Genomic DNA, 4673 nt, shown 5'->3' on the forward strand with positions numbered 1-4673 from the left:
TCATAATATTTCTTCCTACATACTGATTTTTCTATGACAGTTCATCGTACGGTACTACGCGTTAAACTTAAATTGCGCGGTCATACTAACAAAATGGTGGAATTAAGAGGTAGCGTGCCCTGAACGAAATGGGACCCCCAAGTGGCTAGACCATGTATTTATTAGATCATGGGTTGGATCATGGAATGGGGGGCGTCATGAATGAAAATTGAAGACAGAAAGTAATGTTTGGTGGACTAAAAGCCGTATTGATAACTATTAAGTTACTCAGAATCAATTAACATGTTGAAATCAGTTTCAGTTGTTGAGATGCTTTTTATGGGATAAGGATTGGAATAATACGTATGCCTTCGTTACTTGTTCATTTTACGGAAGGTGTGTACACATAAATTTGAAATATATGTACCAGATTGTCAGTTCCTATGGCAGCAAGGTACCTACTTCTTTAATTAAAAATGCTTGTAAGAAAAATTGAAAATTTTAAAGAATATGCCTAATTAAAACTTGTGACTAAAATAATAAGTAAAAAGCAAAGGGTATATATGATAATATTTTAATGAATATTAAACCATCCCTTGCCATTGGAAGTGCTGGAACCAGTTATCGCAAAATCTCCACTTCAAAAGTAAGTCGTTATAGGTTGTAATTAAGTACATGTGATTCTTAGAAAATTATAGATTTCACGAGTGTCAGGTTCCCTCGTTTTTTTTCACACAATAATAAAGATTTTAAAAAGTTTGGGACATGATAGCGAACCTGCTAGCGGACGTCTCTGAAGTCTTCGTTTGTGGGTTAATTAAAAAAAATTATTGTACTAAATTTGGTGTGTCTATTTTGAGGTTATGTGTGTTACAATTCTCTCACATAATTATTCTTGAAGCCCGTGAAGTTGGCGCGCCAACTATAAAATATCAGGTTTTTTATATGGAATCGTTTAGTGCTCAATTTAGAAGGTTTGGTAGTCAAAATTGACAAAGTTAATTATTTTTCAAAATTGGGTGCCAACTTTCCGGGGGCGCAGCACTTTTTAATATGTTCAGAAAATGCTTTTTTTGGTATCGTTTGGTGTTGAGTTTGGTAGTAAAAATTAAAAAAGTTATCGAGTTTTTAAAGTTTGTGCGTCAACTTTCGTTAGTAGTCCACCTTAGTTTTTTTAAAAATGTTTATGTCTTGTTTGGTTGTGTTTGGTAGTGATTGCTCAACGTTTCGTGCTCAAAATTATAGAATATATCCCATCTTTTGGAAAGTACATGTGGCTCGTGATGGGACTCTGTGCATGTTTATGCGCACGTGTGATTAGTGCGAACTTTGAATTTGAAAATGCTCTTTTTCAATGTGAACGTTGTTTGGCAAGTATAATTGTATATAATTCTAATTTTTCAGTTTTCGAACACTAAGCTTTATTATTTTGGAAATCTAAATTATTATTCTATATTTTTTTTTCGACTTCTAATTACAAAGTAATTTTTGGAAATGGACTAAGTCTCGGTCCGGAAACTTAATTAAAGCAGTGTACATTGAAATAAGTTCCTTTATTGTAAACCAAATGATTGTCGAGAATAAAATACTTTAAAAGTCAACTATAACATAATAATAATTCACTATCAATTTGATAGCACAGCTTTGCGCTCGGTCTTTGTGGTTTGCCCACATTTGTGCACGGACCTTTCAAAATTGAAGGTCAAAGCATCAAAAACTGTAATTTTGAGATAGTCAATTCTCTTTTATTAAAAGAGCTTCGCTCGCATGTTTGAGCGTGTCTGAGCAGAGTGACCATTTTAGTGATTTTAACACAAATCTAGTGTTATTCAAGGGCCCGCTGTGTTTTTTACAGACATTGTGTAATAACAAAATGTAGTGTTTTTTAGAGTATTTAGTGAAAAATGTAGTGATTTTTCAAACTTCTTGTTCTTTTCGCTCATATTTGCATTATATCGGCCAGTTTGACGCTACACGTTTTCAGTTTGATTGTATTGATTATTTGAGTTCGTGGATCGCGGTTGATACAAGGAAAACAATTAAGTTTAAAATTTGGTTTGTTATTAATGATTCGAAATGAGGCAATTTAATCAACCATGTATTCTATTTTTCTGAATGAAATACTTTCTGCTACAAACAACATAATGCAATTCGCAGGTTTGTGTACTTAATTTATACGTTTTTTTCGAATCCCATCATGTCTCAAAATTAGGGATAACTCAGAACTTTCATGTTTTCTATTGTTTTCATACCAAATATACTCTTGTTTAATTTCGTGTTATTTACGCAACTTTATTTTAAAGCAGGGTTACTCCATGAACGATCCCCTACAACAGATTGCAGTTAAATTGTAGAAATTTTTTTTTAAATTGGTCCATAATTATTTCTTATATTTCTTTATCTTTATTTTGTATGGTGATATTTTAGAGTTATAGTTAAAATAGTAGAGGAGAAATGTTTTTAAGTGACTTGTCAAATTATAATTTGACAGGTCACTTAAGAAAAACTTATAATTATAAAAACTTATAATTGCCTATTATTATTGTTTTTTATATTTCTTATTTTTTAATATAATATAAATTCAAATTTTGCGCCCTTGAAAGTCAAACCTAGTGAAAAGTTCGTAACTTTTAGTGATTTTTGAATGATTGAGTTTTAGTGATTTTTAGTGTTTTTTCGAGCGCTCGATTGTGTTTTTTCCCTGGAAATAGTTGACCACCTTACGCTTGAGGCGCGCGACTGAGGTTCTCGCGCTTCGTACTCGATGATATATTTATTTTGAGCCTCGCGCTTGATAATGTATTGACTTCGCGCTGCGCGCTCGGTCTTTGTATTTCTCCCACATTTGTGCTCCTTTTCAAATTAAGGGTCTAATCATTGAAAACAGTAATTTGGTGATTTGTCTACATTATGTTCAAGAAAACATTTTCTGATCCTACTGAATGTATTTTATAGAAATGAATTCAATTGCAAGCAACAAAAATATAAAATATTACTTTAGCCGATTTTTCATAGGTGTATTCAAACTTTTGGCCTGTACTGTATAAAATAAGAGAGTTTAAAAATTATAAAAATTAGGGTTCTAAAACTGAAAAGCTAGAATTCTATACAATCATACCTGCCAAACAGCGTTCACATTGCAAAAGAGAATTTTGAAATTCAAATTTCGCAACAATCATACGTGCCACCAGTTTTTAGTCGCTCGCTTCCTGATGACCTAGAAAGTTTCCTACAATGCGACAGGTGTTTAATAAAACCGCCTTCTGAGCTGCTGCCAATACCCTATTGACTCCTAAACGTTCAAGATGTTCAGTGTATTTTGCCTGCACATTGCCTGTAGACGAAATCACAATGGGATGAGTAGATGTATGATTCACATTCCTCCATATGGTCTTTACTTCATGCTTTAACTCGCTATACTTGTGGATCTTGGTTGTATAGGTTAACTGCAAATTTCGGTTAAGCGGACAAGCAATGTCGATGATGTGCTATGTTCAAATACGCAGGTAAAACCTTGCTGTCGAGATGTGCTATTAGTACTCGCAGATCATTTGTAATGTTCCTTTTGGGTAGAGAATGCCTTAGTGTTAGTTCTGCATATCTGAACTCTAGTAAAGCATGACCAAAATTCCTTTCCAGGTGCTGTAGTTTTTCTGAGATTTCCCTATCTCCATCATTGTTTGTAATATTTGGATGTGGTTCTAATGAATCCGGTGCATGATGTTCATTATCCCTAGCATCTATGCCTTCAGCATCAATCAAGTCGTCGTTATCCACATCTTCCAAGGCTAGCTCATCAATTGGAAGCTGCCTTTCTACTTCCATTTTGATAGAAACTATTTCAACAGCTGAAAGCAGTCTGTTTACAGATATTGAGCGTTCTTGATCGGCCAGATTCTGCTAATTTATTTTCGTGGCTAGCTCTGGGTATTTAAGTAAGGAGAGTCTATGATGTTCTCTCCTCACACTTTGCCCACATTTCTCTGCCAAAAAATAAAAGCGCATAACATCTCTGTTCATATGGTATGTCCATTTTTGTCGCTTTTTTGGTTGCTGAACCTCTGCTTCTGCCTCTAGTTGTATAAGGTCATCCACCTCTGGAGGATGTGGTGGTGTTGGATCATCAATAGGTCGAGGAAGAACATCAATTGCTCCTGCTTGACCGAATGACGCGGCTTTCTCTAACTGATGTTCATTGCCGTCGTTTTTTCACGCCAAATCAACCTGTTGTTTAATCTCCATTGCTCGGTCTTTTGTAACATGTAGATTAGTCCTGATGTCCTTCACCTTAGCGACAAGACCTCTTAGTGCGACTTTTTGTATATTAGGATACTTTGCAGCAAATTTTGTTCTTAAATTGTATCCTTTTTCATGTTCGTTTCAAACTTCGCACTTTCGTAATAGAGATGCACCAATTCCTCTTTCATTGTGGTATCCCAATTGATGCTCTTCCACGGTATTTCTGTCGAGGTGGTTGGCTGCAAATAGCTAACGCTAGCCAAAGCATCCTCAGCAGGCACAGTTGATGTTCCACTGCTTAACGTTTGTCGAAGATGTTCTTGCTGGCCAGCTGTGTGATTAGTGAGATCTGTCTGACCATCTCGCAGCTCACCATCGCCACCGTCCCGCATGCTGTGGCCCCCAGCTGTGGCTCCAGGGACGACCCGACGATCCTCGGGAAGCGACAAGCGTTT

At 35.7% G+C, this 4673-nt stretch overlaps 1 protein-coding gene across 3 annotated transcripts in view; it reads left to right on the top strand.

The window, feature by feature from the left end:
* Window positions 1–188: 188 nt before the first annotated feature.
* The window catches only part of LOC117174215 (centrosome-associated zinc finger protein CP190), a 102363-nt gene continuing 97878 nt past the window's right edge, over window positions 189–4673 (top strand). The window contains exon 1 of one of the 3 annotated variants that reach the window (XM_033363083.1): window positions 189–625. The gene's annotated coding sequence lies outside the window, so the exon portion shown is untranslated. The remainder of the gene's footprint in view (window positions 626–4673) is intronic. The other 2 variants (XM_033363084.1, XM_033363082.1) reach the window with 2 other exon arrangements.

The sequence above is a fragment of the Belonocnema kinseyi genome, chromosome 6 (assembly GCF_010883055.1).
Source record: "Belonocnema kinseyi isolate 2016_QV_RU_SX_M_011 chromosome 6, B_treatae_v1, whole genome shotgun sequence".
Classification (NCBI taxonomy): Eukaryota; Metazoa; Arthropoda; class Insecta; order Hymenoptera; family Cynipidae; genus Belonocnema; species Belonocnema kinseyi.